Source organism: Girardinichthys multiradiatus, chromosome 22 (genome assembly GCF_021462225.1).
Source record: "Girardinichthys multiradiatus isolate DD_20200921_A chromosome 22, DD_fGirMul_XY1, whole genome shotgun sequence".
Taxonomy (NCBI): Eukaryota; Metazoa; Chordata; class Actinopteri; order Cyprinodontiformes; family Goodeidae; genus Girardinichthys; species Girardinichthys multiradiatus.
In genome coordinates this window covers 2,909,587-2,927,896 of record NC_061814.1, presented here as the reverse complement: position 1 = coordinate 2,927,896, position 18,310 = coordinate 2,909,587, and positions in this window count along the sequence as shown.

The window sequence follows — 18,310 nt, the reverse complement described above, 5'->3', positions numbered from 1 at the left end:
ATATTGGAAATCAATGACAGGTTTGTACAGACACGAATAGTCCAACACCAACATCCGAAATAGAATAATTTTTGAAGGAAAAATTTTTTAAATCACATCAGCTTCTCTCAAATTATTTTTGTCACAATCTTAATTCAAACAATTTTTAAGATAAAATCTCACATCAGGTAACTTCCTGTAGGCACAGCAGAAATCCTCATTAAATGCTGAACATAGTACCAGGAAGTATAGGAACAAATGCTGAATAGCACACAGCCAGAGTTACAATGATCACCATCAAAATGCTAAAAGATCTTCATGCAACATTACAGCCAACAGCCTGATCCTGTGTGACACATTATTACTTTTGGACGTTTAATCAAACAATAGAGTCACACGGCTATGAAAGGAAAAATTAAAAAGCTAAAAGGCTCATTCCAGTGCACATGTTCGCTTCATACATTCTAGATAGAAGTAGTGAAAAGATGAATATTCGAGCAAAATAAAATGAACATGCCCAGAAAACGTTAACTTGCAAATCTGTGTGGAATGCAATCAACTGATGAAACAGAGCTTAACAATTTAATGGGATAGAACCAAAGGAGCAGAATTATTTGATGTGGCTCTCATATAAGGCTAATTAAACTAGGAATCGAAAATGATTAAATTAAACTCTGAATACTCACAACTAAACCAAAGAAAAGGGAAGCTGAGCAACAGTAAAAAAATGGACCTGAGAAAAAATACACTTTAAAACTTTAATCAGTTCAAAGACCATTTTAATCTATAAAAAAATACAACACTGATTTTAATTATGTTCATCACTGAAGTACTATTCGAGACTTAAAAAGAGCCAAATTAAGAGCTGAGATAAAAGTCATGGTTACTGCAAAGAACGAGTGAGTGATAGTGTGTGTTTCACAGAGTGTGGAGGAGAGATTTCACTGTGGTCTTAATTTTAACTTGTTATTCTTAGGTAAGTTTTTCCAAATTATTTCTTTGTAAATTCTAAAACGCTCAGTGTAAATATGGAATTATTTGCAGAAATGCATTCCTCAACCAGAAAAAAACAAGACAGAAAGCAACCCAAAATACAAACTGTTTTTTTTTTTTTGTTCTACAGTTTTTTTTTTTTGGTCACCATGGAAATACATCAAGAAAAAATGTTAATGAGCATAAATGGTCATGCTGTCATATTGTTTGTAAAACGTTGTGTATTCAGGAGCACATTTCTTAAAAATATCTGCTTAAGTTGGGAGTCATAAATTGGCATTTCTTTGTCGTCAAAAGGCCCGGAGGAAAACAAAACTGACAGTTTGTAACATTAATCAAAGTAGTAGTGTATATGGATACAGAGCTTTTATCCATGTACATATCCATTGTAAAATCATCTTGTTTCTCTATTAATGCCTATTTGAAATAATCAGAAAACTACTCACATCCCACATAGACTTAAAAACTATATTACAAAAATTTTCAATAGAAAGGTTTGCATTACATCTAGTTTTCATTTATTTTTGGTTCTGATCTCCGTTTCGGCCAGTGAGAGATTGTGACCTCTGTTCGAACCAAAACAACTTTAGCTTAATAACTCTAAGGGATCTCTTACTTACTGAGTCAAACAATCAAATTTTTCTGATAAAAAACTATGGGCAGATTACAGAAAATTATTTTGAAATATCATGAATCAAACCAGGTATGAAAGCTTCCCCTGGTTTGTACACACTGATGCAGAATAAGTACAAATACCGCTATGGAAGATGGTGCTCAACCGAAAAATTCATGTATGTGGGCCAAATGGCCACCGTCCCAAAACTCTGGTACATAAATAAATATGTGTAAATAAAATATTGGCCTTTGTTTTTTCTATGTATTCTATGTATTTGTAGACTGGGCAAAAATTCAGGAGTAAAATGTAAATGTTTATTTACAGCATCACTAAATTTTGACTATGGAAGGGGTTAGGTAAACAGACTTCAGTGGAGTCTGAAATGGAAGATATAACTGTTAGATGGAACCAGGGAAGTACGGTGAGGAAGAGATTACAGTTTCAAGGTTCAAGAAGGGCATTGAAAGGGGTGCAGGAAATCTGGAGGTTAGTCTTGAAGAGAAGATTTGAAGGATTTTTGGATTCATGACTCATCTGAGCGACTCTTGAGAAAGGATACTTTGTTAGGCTTGAGGTTAAACAGACAGTTGGAGAGCGTGCAGGCAGAGGTAAATTCGGCAGAGAAGGAGCCACAGAGGACCACTATAAGGCAAGAAAGAATCCAGAAACAAATTCATTCTGTGATGCGGTCAGAGGATACAGGACTTGACAGAGGTACAGCAACCTGAGAGCAGAGATGTAATTAAAGACTCCAACAGGATTTTTCAAGGAGCTTCAAACAATACTTTCTGTAGCAGCCCCCCAGCTCTTGAACAACATTCAGCACAGCCTCGATGGGTGATTATCAGGTTTTTTATTGTCCTTTTCTATCCGGATCACTATCAACACCGTGAAAATTAAAACATATAAACATTGAAATACAAGAACAGGCTCATAATAAAAACAACAAACAAAACGTACCTCACTGCTTTGACCGGGGGAATGCATTTGTCTTTCACATGTCAAACAACAATTGAATCCTGCTCACAGTTGTTTTCTAGCCATTCATTAGTACAACTGATTGCTGCCAGCTTTTAAAGGCCGGTCCTTATTGGCTATGGCATCCCATGAGGTACAAAATAAACAAAAACTAATTGGAAACTACAAATACCATTAAATCAAAACAAAATATTTATAAACAATCAACAAAGTGTTAATCAAAACAGGCAAACATCTTTAAACAATCTACATAATCATTTTAAACAATTGACACATTTCATTTGAATAATTTACAGTCTGTTACACTTTCAAACGATGGAAGTGTAACCCGTGTAGCCTTTTTTCTAGGCTTTAATCTGCTAGACATTACTTGTATCAGAGCCTAGTTAACAGCTCCAAAGAATCATATACATGAAAAAGCTACCAGGAATACTTACAAATCTTGCTTCTCATCTAAAAGTTATCAGTCACTAGTTTCTGGTAAGGAGACTGGTAGTAGCTGCTCTTTGGGAAAGCTTTAGAAACCTCCAACCCACAAAAAACACACCTTACACCCTTTTAGGAAAATAATATAAATGTATTAAATATACTTGCAAATGTACTGCAATATACCAACAAATTAAATGCAAAATAAGACATCCCCTGTAAAGAAAAACGGCATTTCAGCCTTGACAATTCAGATTATGTTTTACAGTATTATCTGAAAAGTCCAATAATAAAATGAATTGCACTATTCAGTTTTAGTGTCTTTCCAGTTCCATGAGCGGTGTAATTCCCCCTCCACAAAAAAAGTGCAACAAGATACAGAAATATGGTAGTTCTCAAAACTTATGACGATTGAAGTTCCTTAAATTTGGTCATACCACATCCCTTGGCAGAACACATATTGTAGAACCAGTATTAAGAAATGGAAGATCCAATCAATAATGCCAGCCAAGACAAGGTAGGTCCTAGATGTCCATGGATGAGAATGCTTCTGTGGAACAGTAACCCAAAAGGAAAGCCTGCTCACAAATGTTCGGTACAGTTACACTCATTTTTTCCCTTTAGCATTAAATTCATTAACATTCTTTTTGATACATTTACAAAATAAATGGTACACTAAATGCAGATCACTTTAAGTAACATGGCTATTCTCTATACCAAAACATGAAAATACAATTACATGCCCTGTTTTTATTTTTTCAAATTAACTCAATACAAGCACACACAATGGCTCAGACACATGCTTTTTTCCAGAACATTACCAGTCAGTTCTGCAGGAAAGGCTGCTGCATGGCTCATATGTAGCTGTGGAAATATAAATGCCTTATTATTAGTAGCTAAGACTAAGACATATTTGGGACTCGGCTGCTTATAGCTTGATTTTAATTAGGAATTTTAGTTATGCTTTTGATAGTTAGAAAAAACCCTTAACATTAGCCTCTAGTATCATAAAATTGAGTGTGCATTATTCAAGGTTAAGGCTTGCAGGTGTTTCTGTCTGTATCATGAGAAGCCGGCAGTGTATGTGGGACGTATGCCACTCCTCTCTGTGCTGGTCGGAACTTCTGATAACTATTCCACCCTGGAACTTCCTGAAGATATGTGCAAAACAATTCTTTTATTAAATGATGAAATGTATCTTTGTTTTTTTATGCTGTTGCTGGGGAGACATTCACAGATAGAATGATTGTGTATGTAACTGAAAAAAAGGTGCTGCATAGCAACGTGGGACATTAAATGTAGTGGAACACAGCTCCAGTCAGACAACACATAGACGTTTCCAGGTACCCGTGTAAGTGTGATGTCTCCCTCTCTGAATTCACATTGGTTTTAATAAACTTGTAGAAACGTACAACTGATCTCTGACTAAGGATTGTCCTTTGGGGTGCCAAATAAAAAGAGTCGATGAGAGGTGAGGAGTAATGTGAGAATTAACAGATGGCCAGTGAATTTTTCCTACCTCGACACTACACCATGTGCTAACTGCTCAACCGATTAAAATATTTTACCGACAGAATTTACTCTACAAGTGGAATCTAGAAGAGCAGGTAGCTAATTAAACATGTCCCACTTGCACCCTCCAAGATACTTGAGATTAAAACTCACCAGAGGGTATCTTTAACTTAACCAGTGCTGAGGCCTGCTCGGCGTTTCTTCTCCAGCTGCAGACACCCATCTATGTCCAGCAGTATACAGTCAAGGTACCCCTATGTTTGTCAGAGAAGAATATAGACGTTTCAAAACAGAGGGTACATCGATTGAAAATGGGGATACACCCCCCAGCGTTAAGCAGAGAAGAAAAAGAAGAAGAAGGCAGATAACTCATTCTCCCTACTGGTCGAGATCTGAGCTGGAAGATCCAAAAAATGCTGATGGGAGATCAAAAAGGTCTCTTCGTAAGACGACACTACCACCCCGATGGATTACATTTTCACCATAAACCGTTATAAGAAAATGAAACATGTAGTCTATTTCTTTTATTCAATAAAATATTTATTGATTATATTTTTCAAGTCAAACTTCGTTCTCTACTTCACACACTAACATATGATATCATTTCACAAATATTAAATCATAAGAAGAAAAAAAAAAAAAAAGACAATTTAAATTCCATAACAATCCAGAAACATCTCCAAAGAGCATGTTCCGTGAGTATAAAATGTACAACTTTGATTAACGACACATTTCTGATATTTTTTCACAAAGTTAGATACCATTAAATCATTCTTAATCACATCTCCGGTGTATTTTGACAACACTTGCTGCATTCATAATCCGCACGCTCTATGACATAGATAAAAAATGCAATGGTGACCGCACACAGTGGACAGAGTGTTTTGAAGCTGATTATTATGATACAATATTTTTGAGGATCTGTCTTCTAAAAATGTTACGATGCTTGACGGGTAGAACTCGAAATCCAGAGAGAATCCATAAGAGTCAAAAAAGCTGGATTGACCATTCTCATCCAATGTCAGAGCTAACCAGTGTTCTCCAGGCATGTGTGAAGGATGTGTGTTCACAATAAAGTAGGCCGGCCCTGGGAATTTGTCAGCTAGCAGCGGCAGCTGGTCGCACGGCCACACACCGCAAAACAAATCTCCCAGCAGATGACGCATCAGGCTCTCAATTTCATGATTATTCATGCCTGATTAGATTAATAATAATCCATCAGCACACGCCTCTTTGAATCAATCTCTAAAATAGAATCATAACAAGCGTAGATGATCAGCGTGGTGGTATGAGGCAACGGGTTTCTGAAACGCATTTCAAGTCTTAAATTCCCACTGTAAACTGGAGATAGAGCATCTGTGTCCTCGCCCGGGTTAAGATTAAATGTGAATAGAGAGTATCCTTGATTAAATTCCTGACGTGTTATACTCAGTGGAAGATCTTTTAGATGTCGTCCTGTAGCTGTAAACAAGTTGTAATACTCTCTCACTGAATGACCTTGGTTAACATTGGGCTGGAAGGCTTTAGCAGGAATTTGTCTGCCATCCTTACACAAAGCTAAATATTCCATATCAAAATGATTAAAGTCAAACGGATTGAGATTGCGTGTTCCCGTAAAAGCATCATGATCCAGTAACGCAATCACCACATACTTGGGAAAGACGCCTAAGAAAAGATTCCCTTGGTTGCATACCCTTGAATTTTCAGGGATGGAATATGTTTTTACATTCACACGTGAAAGTGGATACAGAGCATTTGCCTTCATTAAAGCTGAAGCGTGCCCCAGTTGTACAGCTGGAGAGACAGTAACTTTTTTGATAAAAAGAGATGCTCCTAATATCCTGAGTTTGTAAGTGGAGTCTCTTGCGGCCATGAGACAAAAGGCATCGTTGGCTCTTGTAAGTTTAATTTTAAGGTCAACAGAGTTTAAAAGAAGTCTCTCGCAGAAAAATATGTCTGCATGCAGGGGGCCTAGGAGATGTACCTCCCTGGAATTTGCCGTAAAGCCTGCTCTGCTGTTAAGACCTTGGTTAGGGCCGTTAGTTGTAACAATAGAGTTCAGAGCACCTGCAGTGTCTTTATAAAAAAGACCAGAGCTAAACTGGGTTTTTAAAGAATCCTCAGAAAAGTTTAACAATGTCTCAATCATGGCTCTATATGGATGTGTAGCACTGGATTGTGAAATCATTCGATCTCCGAGAGTGACGTCACACTGACTGAAGATGGTGTTTAACGGGTAGTTGATGAGCCCTACAGGTGCATCATCTGGCAGGTTTGTTCCATCCTCGTTAGTAATTTTCACTCTGAGATGCAACAGTGTATCCTTGAGATCCAGATACTTTTCTCCGTCTCCCGGAATGAAAAACTCGATGGGGCCTCCATCGGTTATTGCTGATAAAGGCTGGATCTCGGTGTAAATTTTATCTTCGATCGATAGCTGCGTCATCGGGGCAGAAAATAAGTCCAACTCTGCCAGTAATCATATCACTGAATTTGCCTTGTACTTTGACGGTCCGCAGTAAAGGTGCAAAAGTGTCGCCTACTATTTGAGGGCGGACCACGTCGCTGTAACAGTGTAGGTGATAGAAACCAGCCTTTATATCCGCCAGAAAAGGAGCCAGTTTTGGTTCAGAAACATGAATCCATTCCCCTGGTTTCACGCCCATCATATAAGCTAGAGTGCTGAAGAAGCATATTTCATACGGACTGTTTGCTTGAAATGCAAATCTCTTTTGAACTTTGCTGAATTTAATGCGTAAACCCGATTTCAATTTTTTGAAAAACATTTCCATCTCTGTCTCGAGTTGAATAACGCTGTTATAGTAGCCACTTCTGATCCTTTGCGTATTGATCTCCACATCACCAACCTTCCAACCTTCCTCCATTCAAAGTAGGCATCATAATCCGGTAAATTATGCCATGTATGAGGATTTGAAATCTCGGCTAATGCAACCATCCATTGGCCTTCTAAATCAATATGTTGAGCTAAATTTACACGGAAACTTGAACTGGTATTATTTTTAAACACTTCCATGCTAGCATTAGATGGAAGAGTAACGTAAAAGCCATCATCCTCTACCTGACGGTTCATGATGCTGTGTCAACTGTGAGGTTTAGTGCAAACCTTTTTTATACGTTTCGAAGTTCATCAAACTTGATCCAACTGTTGAATTTCTCAGGCCAGTTTTTCCAGCTTACAAAAACCTGTTTGACTCCCTTGACCGTACGTCGTTTTAATATTTTTTCCACTTGATACATCTTGTCGTTAAATATTTTTACTTTTTGAAGTTCCTCAGCGTAAAAGGAACCCTCAATAGGTTCTCCATCCAAATCTTTGAGTTTGTATACAGGAGGAGAACGGGGTATCCGCTCATACACTGTAAACACTTCATCCGTAAAACTCTGTTCGTATTTCTTGTCAAACACTCCACGGACCTTGGATATTCTGACAAGATCCCCTTGTTTAAACGTTGTCACTGAGTCCTTGCAATATCTGTTGGACTTGACATCATACAGATTCTGAAACACTTGAAAGGCATTTTCTGGGGTCACTTCCATAGGGCTCATTTTAATGCTGGAATGGTAGGAATGGTTGTAGCTTCTAGCTAGGTTTTGCAGTACATCGACGTACCGCCGGGTATTGTTAGCTGTAAAATATCTCCACATCCTTGTTTTTAATGTGCGGTTAAATCTCTCGACCACTGAAGCTTTTGCTTCACTCGCTGTGGCAAAATGTTCAATACCGTGTTTCTCCATTAAAACCTTAAATTTCTTGTTAAAAAATTCTTTACCGGCATCAGTCTGAAGTTTTTTGGGGATCTGACTTTCTGTAAAAACTGATTCAAATGCCTTTACCACCTCAGCGGCTGTTTTCCTCTTCAAAACTCGTACATACGCCCTTTTTGAAAAGATGTCAATGACTGTTAATAAATAATTATAACCATCATTTTCCATGGCCAGAACTTGCATGTCACAGAGATCAGCCTGGAACTGCCTCAATGGTCTGGTGACAAAAACTCTGTTTCTCGGGAACTTTATTCTTGCAGGTTTATGTAGAGTATAGGTATCTTCTCCTGATAAAAAATCTTTAACTTTTTCAACCGCAACCTTCTTTCCCGTTTCATCTTGCATAACCCTCCTCAGCCTATCTACACCCCCAAAACTTCCCGGATTTGAAGGGCTATAATATACTTTCTTCATCAGCCGTCTTCCTGCCATCTCTGCCTTATGCTCACTCTGCCGATTACTTGTTAAATAATGAGAAAAAACACACAGGAGGGTAGATTTATCCTTTTTTATTTTTGTATTTAATATAAAAAAAAAACAACCAAAAAACAAAATAAAATAAAATGCAGATTAATGCAGATGAATTCAAACACTACTAGCTTTTAAACAACACTTTTGGGAAAGGTTACTATGTTCCTACTTTAATTGTACTTAATAGTAAAAAGAAAAAAGAAGAAAAATCATATAATGCAGATTAATTAAAGAACTGGAATACTAAAAAAAAAAAGAAATGATACAACAAGTCATCAAACATGTGAGATCAGTTTGTCAGTCCACAGCACTCTGAAACAGAGTTAAGTTGTTTGAGATGTTTCTCATCGACCATGCGATCATAAACGTGCACTATTGCACTGTGAATGCCTTGTACTGATTTCAGTTCATATAAAACCGTCTTGGCAATCGTCTTCACTCTGAAGTCATCCGCTTGTATGCGTCGAAGTACCAGAAGATTCTGAATAGCAGGAAGGAGTTTGGGGGTTACGAGTCGTCGTACGATGCGTTGAAAGTTGACTTGGTAATAATCCTCCCTCAGTACCTCCAGGCAATGGTGTTGACGCTGGCTCGGGTGGTTCGTTATACATCCATAGCAGGTTTCTCTGAGATAGTTCAAAGAGGTTATGTTGAATAAATGAAGTATCGCTTTTTTCACCGTATTGATGAGGGTGGTTGAGAACGAACCGTCAATTTCGTCCTCCTGGCTACTCTCATCCTCTGCTGAAGGCTGAGGGTCCTCCATCGGTTCCAGGGTTTGTGTAGGGGCTTCGGTAGAGGGTGAGTAGCCGGTGGCTACCTCCTCCTCCACGACCACCTTCATGTCTTCAGGCAGGACATTCGCGTCTACAGACTCAGCCATGAATAGCGGTGATGGTGAGCAGAGGTCTGGAGAAAGCGGTAGATATTTCATGTTGTATCCTGTAGGTGATGCAGGACTGAAGTGGTTCTCTGAGAATGAGGATGTTGAGGTGGATGGTGAGAAGAGGTCAGGGGAAGGCGGATGATATGGTCCAATGTTGAAGCTTTCATCGTGCTCAGGAGAGAAGTGGATCTCTGCTCGGTGGTTGTAGAGATCCCTGTATGGTGTCGGTCCACTCATTCTCATGATACGATTCTCAGTGTCTGTGAGCTTGCAGTTATCCCCCCGTATATATATCATAGGAAGGGGTGTGTCCTCAGAAGGGGGTTCATTCTAAACGTAAAACAGGAAATGTCAGCGTTTTTTTCACTGACATCGATCCAACTTCGTGACTTGTGGAAAAGGTCGGAAAGACGATGTCCAATTTCACTCATCTTCTCTGCCCAAGCTTCAAACGGCAGAGCCAGCATTGTCTTGAATACGCCGCAGTCCTGATTGAAAGCCTCCAACACAAACAGATCTGAGGGACTCGTCCGGTTGTTCCTGCGTCTGCTTGCCCGAAAAGACCAGCGGCCATTTGCTGTGGTTTTTGACCCCCACACTGCGCTAAAGAGAGGTTATCTCTCAGCTATTTCAACATCGGATGGTATATGAAACATTCTCGCCCGTTTTACAGGTCGAGGAGACAGTTCATTTTCTTCTTCTTCTTCCTCCCTCTCCTGCCTTGAGACTGTTTCTGGGCTATCATTAAGGTGCGGGATTGCAAGCCTTAACACAGCCCAGTCGCTGTGGGTGAGACTACACAGAGCCAGTGATCCATTAAATACCTCATCTTGATCCAATTGATACAGGCAAAGCTCTCCTATTTCATACATGAAAATATAACCCCAGCTGCCAACCAGGCCATATGGCTCCAAAGACCATTCTTCCTGCAGAGTGTCGAATGGGGGTCTTTGTACCCTGCAGATGTAGTATGTTGATTTCTTAGGAGCATTCAATTCGCGGGATGAATACTGGAAGACGGTCATTGGGGTTTCGCACAGAACTGACATACCTCTTGGCCGACCCGAGGTCTGATTTTCAACCATGGTTGTTGAAGTTGATGTTGGATCCTCATCATCGGTAGAGTATGTCATGACGGGAATTCCGATAGATATCTCCGTTGAGGAAGTATATGATGCAGTTGCTTGTTCATCATCGATAGGTATCTCCGTTGAGGAAGTATATGATGCAGTTGCTTGTTCATCATCATCATCTTGGCACGCGTTGCGTTTCTCCTCCGCTTGACGATAAACTCTCTTAACTCCAGCCTTTGTTGAACGGGTGTTCTTTTTTCCAACGAATGCTGCATGTAAAGTGCAGAGTTTTATCTCTGTATTTAAAGTAAACACTAAAGCACACCCTGTTGTTTTCATTGGGTTATTCAAGGTTTAACGATGCTTACAAACACACCCCTTCTATTTTTAATTGGTGCTGATGCCAAACAGTTTCCGATAATACCATATTTGTCTTGTTCTATTTATAACAAACACACCCCTGTGTTTTAATTGACTCATTTAAGGTATCGCCCCTAATGACGACAACCAATCAGCATCCACGGTTACGCCCCCTTGGACACACCACCTGCTTGACCACGTGACCTCCCGCCCACATGGCGCTAACCGGAAGTCCCGCCCTCACCGGAAGTCCCGCCCACCTGTCAAAAAGTTTGATGAAAGGGTGTACTTAAATTCTCTCTCACAGAGCTTGGCAATGATCTTTGCTTTTTGGTCCTTAGTTGGTACTGCCACAGCAAATTTTGTGAAATGGTCAGTGATAGCTAATAAATTTCTGGAGTCAGGATTGTCTGGTTCTATTGATAAATAATCAATGCAGACAAGTTCCAGTGGATATGTCACAGAAATATTTTCCAGAGGTGCAGCCTTTTGTGGAACTGCCTTCCTCCTAAAATACTGCGACACATTTTACACTTCTCTTCAACTGACTGGACCATCCTGGGCCAGTAAAACCTAGCACAGGCGAGATGTAATGCACTCTCAAACCCTAGATGGCAAACTTCATCATGTACAGCTTGCAGAGCTTTGGATCTAAACTGCAAAGGTAATACTAACTGATAAATGACATCTTCTCTGTCAACCCATTTCATGTGCAGCACACCATCCCTCAGTTAAAGCCTTTTCCAGGAGGTTAGAGATGGGTGATATGTTATCGTGTGCGATATATCGTCCAAAAAATCCCCCGTGGAAATAATTTGTCATCTTGTGAAAAAATGATAAATTCAAACCACGCATACTGTGCGTGACACACCTTCAGTCAAACTCACATGCGAACAACATGCAAACAACATGGCTAAATTGGACCCGCCTGGTAGCCAGTCTTCATTGATTGCACATTGCACCAGTAAGAGCAGAGTGTGAAGGTTCAAATAGCAGGGTAAGAGCACAGTTTTGCTCAAAATATTGAAATGCACACAACATTATGGGTGACATACCAGAGTTCGAAAGAGGACAAATTGTTGGTGCACGTCTTGCTGGCGCATCTGTGACCAAGACATCTTGGGCTGTGGACAATGTGAAACATGTATTGTTCTCTGATGAGTCCACCTTTACTGTTTTCCCCACATCCAGGAGAGTTACGGTGTGGAGAAGCCCCAACGAAGCGTACCACCCAGACTGTTGCATGCCCAGAGTGAAGCATGGGGGTGGATCAGTGATGGTTTGGGCTGCCATATCATGGCATTCCCTTGGCCCAATACTTGTGCTAGATTGGCACGTCACTGCCAAGGACTACCGAACCATTCTTGAGGACCATGTTTGAATCCAGTGATTCAAACATTGTATCCTGAAGGTGGTGCCGTGTATCAGGATGACAATGCACCAATACACACAGCAAGACTGGTGAAAGATTGTTTTGATGAACATGAAAGTGAAGTTGAACATCTCCCATGGCCTGCACAGTCACCAGATCTAAATATTATTGAGCCACTTTGGGGTGTTTTGGAGGAGCGAGTCAGGAAATGTTTTCCTCCACCAGTATCATGTAGTGACCTGGCCACTATCCTGCAAGAAGAATGGCTTAAAATCCCTCTGACCACTGTGCAGGACTTGTATATGTCATTCCCAAGACGAATTGACGCTGTATTGGCTGCAAAAGGAGGCCCTACACCATACTAATAAATTATTGTGGTCTAAAACCAGGTGTTTCAGTTTCATTGTCCAACCCATGTAGTGTGTAGCCAAACAAGACATTCTTCCAGCATAATAAAAAATGATGGTAAACGTGATCAGAAATTAAATGTAAAAGGTTGCTCGAAAGATGTTTTGTAATGGAGTAATACCAGAATAAATGAACTATTACTTACCTATCAGCTTCATAAAAAATATAATTTACATTAATGAAGTCTCAGAATGTAGTAGTTAGTTGGATAGAACTTATGAAACATTTTAAGGTCATCAGTTACCACTTCTATTCCTAAATGAGTATTTGTATTAAATTTGACATGATACTTTTCTAACTTCAAAAAGTAAGAGAAATTTTGTTCTTTAACCACTGTTTTCTAGACCTCATAAATGCCCTTTCTGGCCTCCTCTATATGCTATCAGGCCTTTATTGTAATTTAGCTTGATTTTATCCTCTTCTGTTTGAGACCCTTTACTCCCTTCGAGTAACTATTTGCTTATAAATTATTTCTTATCTCAACTGAGGAATGATAATAGATTATAAGTAGCTTTAGAGTTATACAGTTGATTTATTCTTCCATTATTCTTTGTTTAAATTGCAGTGGATCCATGAGCAGGAAAGGTTCAAATCATTATCTTACATTTAAGGTTTTAACCTGCATCAGGTTAGAGTTGTTACTTTACAACGGTATGTTTCATTAGCAATAAAGACTACACACTGATTAAGAAGCGTATTTCTATCTTATTATTATCATCAGGTAAAGTCATTTCAGACATCTATAGCACAAACAGGGATAAATTGTTTTTATTAAAAATTTTATTCATTAGAATGACAAAAAAGCAAAAAACAGATAATCAGTCAGAAAGTACAGGGAATTGATACCTTGACTTTCTAGTCATAAGCAAAATATATAAAGTAGAAGATGTGTACATGGAGTAGACGATGGCAGGACACGAGGGCAAAAAGGATCACTGGGAGCTTTTGGGAAACCGCATCCAAACCTGGAACTCTGGTCTGTCCTCCTGCAGAGCTGCCTGCATAAAACCAGGAAAACTGGAAAATAATAAAGAGTTCACCCTTTCCTAAATTAGGTTAACCTGAAAAGACAATCTTCAGAAAATATGTATATTTTATGTACAAGAAAAAGTGAAGGTGCTCTGGTTCATCTTTAAATGGTTCTTCAATAAAATATTTTTGTTACTATGAATTTACGTGCCAAATAATTGCCAGGAAGACAAATCAAGTTTTTTTGTATTGTAAGGAAAAACGTGGGATGAAATTTATTGAGTTTTATTTTGAAATCGGCCTTAAAAAAAGGATATTCAGTCAAATGGAGCCTGCAAGGGACATGGGGGTATTTTTTTCTTTTGCTTCCCCACGCAATACTTTTGCGTTCGCTTGCAAAACATTTTGCATTACCACTTTGTGCTCCCTTGAAAAAGTTGTTAATCACCTTGAGGAAGCCATGCATTTTGGAACAGCAGCACACTTCACAAACTGCTCACAAAACAAACAGCACTGATATGGCATTGGTATGCTTTATTTGTCATATGCAGGATAACATACAGTCAACAATGTGATTAAATGCTTAAGATAAGAAGAACTGTTCAACTCACTATGAAAACAAAAGCACTAATGGCATGCAATAATAAAGTACACACTGTGCAGCAGCAAGAAACTAATAGTGTCACAAATGTGTGTCCAGAGTTCAGTAGTCTGACAGCTTGTGGATAATAACTGTCTTTAAGTCTGACTGAATATCCTTTTATTTAAGGCCGATTTAAAAACAAAAACTCAATAAATCTCAAAAATGGGTGTAGTGTTTGTTACATTTTAGCAGTTGACTGGTTTGGAAACTATCCCACAAAGTATTGTGAGATAACGCAAAGACAATTGCATGAGAATGCAAAAAGTATTGCGTGGGGACACAAAAGAAAAGAAAATCCCCCCATGTACCTTTGGGGGCCCCGTACTATTTCCATGTCTAGTTGGTTGGAAATGAGGCTGAGTTGACTGGATTCGCTCTTCCTGCTGAATGCGCGCTCCTGACGCAGAGGATACAAATTCTGTCGGGGGTAACTACCTTGGCACAATACCGGCCACTAAGTATAATAAGAATTTTCTGCAGGACATTTCTGACTTCTTGGGTGAATTCACATCCAAATATGAGCAAGTTTTAATTATTGGGGATTTTAATATGTGTGTTTCACTGGAAAGCCTTGTGTGAAGGAGTTCTTAGATATATTGGAAACTTTTGGCTTCACTCAGTCAGTGAAAGGCCCAACCCATGAATGTACTCATACTCTGGACATTGTTTTATCTTAAGGTTTAACCATTTGTAACTTGGAATTTGATGATGTAGTGTTTTTAGGCCTCATGCCTGTTTTATTTGATTTTATTCCCTTTTACTAAACCTTTTAAGCCCTGCCTCTCTGTGTCTTTCAGCACAGATGAGCTTTTTAATTCTTTCTGCCATACTGTTTTAAACTTGGTGGCCCTGATCAAAACCAGGCGGTCAAAGCCAAGATCAGACCCTTGGCTGAGCGACCAGACCCGTGCCATTAGACAGGAGTAATGAGAGAAAGTAGAAAAAGGACAAACTGCAAGTCTCTTTTGAGATACTGAGAGAGAGTTGGTATCGCTATCAAAGAACTGCGAAAACTGCAAGAACAAAATATTTTACTGGTATTGTTGCTAACTCTCACAACCCCCGTGTTCTTTACAGTACCATTAACACTGCTCTTAATGGTCATGAACCTGTGCCCCTGGAAGCTTCCAGAGAACTCTAAGATAGGTTTCTTCATTTTTTATTGGAAAACGTTAACACCAGGGCTTGCATTCTCTTTCCCACCTATGACCCATTCATCCTGGTCCCCTGCCCTGCTGCAGTTGATCACTTGGAGCCTATTTCCCTCTCATATCTAGAGAAACTGGTTACCTGTATGAAAGGTGTCTGGCTCCCCCCTTGATATTGTTCCTCCAAGGAGGTTTTTCTTACTGGTTGCCCCTTCATCCTTGACATAATTAACAGCAGTTTGAAATCCAGTGTGGTGCCAAGTATTTTAAACATGCTGTGGTGCAACCTTTGTTGAAAATAATTGTCCTTGATTTGTCTTCTTTGTCAAAAGTTTAGGCCAATCTCCAAGTTGCCTTTCATATCCACAATTCTGGAAAAAATAGTTTACAACCAGCTGAAGGCCTTCCAGGACGAATCCAGAATTTTAGAAATGTTCCAGTCTGGATTCAAAATGTACCACAGCACTGAATCTGCTCTTTTAAGGGTTTTTAATGACATATTTTTAGCATTGGATTCTGGGAACTGTGTTTTGCTTGTGCTTTTAGATTTAACAGCTGCTTTCGATACAGAGGACCATGACATCACCATCTCCAGACTGGAGCAGTGGGTGGGCATCACTGATTCAGCTCTGCGATGGTTTAGGTCCTACCAATCTGATAGGACTTTCAGTGTGATGATGGATGATTTTACCTCTGCTTCTGCTGCCCTTCCCTGGGGGGGTGCCTCATGGCTCTAATCTTGGTTCTTTTCTGTTCTCACTTTATTTGTTTCTTGTTTCTAATTTTAGAAAGCATGGCATACCATTTCATTTATATGCTGATGACTGTCAAATTTATTTTCATTTTAAATATAATAGCTTCACTCAGCCTTTCCTGTACTGTCTTGATGACATTAGGGGATGGATGGCACTGAGTTTTCTTCATTTTAATGAAAAAACAGATGGAGGTTATGATTTTTAAGCCCGGTGGTTCTAGCTGTATCCCCACATTTGACTATTCTCCTTTGGCCCCATATGAAAAATTCAGTGTCAGTAATTTAGGGGTAAAAATGGACCCCAACGTAAAATTTGACTGGCACCTCAATCCTTTGATTAAGTCCTCCTTTTTTCACTTGAGGTGAATGTCAAAAATCCACGCTTTTATTACCTCACGCCTGGATTATTGCAACTCTCTGTTGATTGGAGTTAGCCAGGCCTCCCTCTCCTGTCTGCAGCTGGTATAAAATGCGTGGTTTTCACTGGTACTTCTAAACAAGAGCACATAACTCCGGTTTGGGCATCCCTTTATTGGCTTCCTGTTCAGTTCCGAATCCATTTTAAAATTATTTTATTCCTTTTTTAAGTCTCTTAACGGTCTTACTCTTTCCTATTTGTCTGAGCTGCTTCAACCCTATATGCCTTTGCATGCTCTTAGATCATGATCAGATGCTTTTAGCAGTCCTGAAGTCTATAAAACCAGAGGAGACAGGACCTTTGCAGTTTTGGCTCTTTAATTGTGGAATGAGCTGCCACTGAATGTCAGGCTGGCTCCTTCCCTTACTGTTTTTAAAACTTGTTTAAAAACAAATTTTTTCTCTTTGGGTTTTAACCCAGAGTGAGCTAGCATCACTGTCTTAATGTTTTACTGTTTCAATGTATCTGATGTGTTTTCTTATAAGTGTTTTTTATTTTGTTCTTGTTTTGTTGTGTAATTCTGTACAGCACTTTGGTCAGATGTTATGTTGTTTTTTAAGTGCTTTAGAAAAAAGGTGGTATGGTATGGTATCTTTTTTATTGTATTGATCCATTTTTATATGAGCAGTGATGCTGGGTAAGAGATGAGGTTCAGATGGAGGAAGCTTTACAGAGACTGGCAGCTTCTCAATCAAAAAGGCACTGACAGATTGGAGCCCTCTCTTCAATACTACATTACCTTCCAGAATTATTTCACCTTCTCTCTTCTCTGGCCTACTCCCTCTTCATTTGTCAGTGTAAATCCTCTTTTTCCATTTCTTGCAGGCCTCTTTCTCCCTGCCCTATCTTCATCTTATAGTATCGTCTATTCTACCTTGCTGTCTGACACTTTCCTATTAACTCTGTAGAGTTTGAATTCACATCCCACATTCCTTTCAGTTCTCCTTTTTTTCTATTTACCTTCCTGCTGCATCTAAGTGAATGAAGAGATAATCTTCCTTCCTTTTATTGATTCTTCTTTTTCCCTGTTTTTCATTAACTTCTGTCCAAAGAATGCTTCTGTTCAAGAGTTATTATCTCTCTCTCTGCTTTTTCTTTTATAATTTATAACTTCCTGTTTTGTACCAACTGATTTTCCTGTTCATTGCTGTAGCACAACTTGTCTTACAAACTGATTTTAATCACAACTAAGCTGAAAACAAACAGGGCTCACAGTTCAGTTCACATACAGTTGAGCAAACAACATGATTAGATCACTCCCCTGTGAAAATGCCATGGTTTTACAGGGAATCACTGCTCACACATTCTAAGTTTTGGAAACTTTGCTGACAGAAGGAACAATACTCAACCATTAACAAAAATGACTAGGTGTGAAACTTCTCAGTCCCCTAAGATCAGACCTTTTTACTGACCTATAGCACTGTCATGCAATGATGTGCTATAAATTTATGATGTTCAAAGCTTGAAACACCAAGTTAAGTTTATACCAATCTATATATTGTGTGTAAGAACTTATTT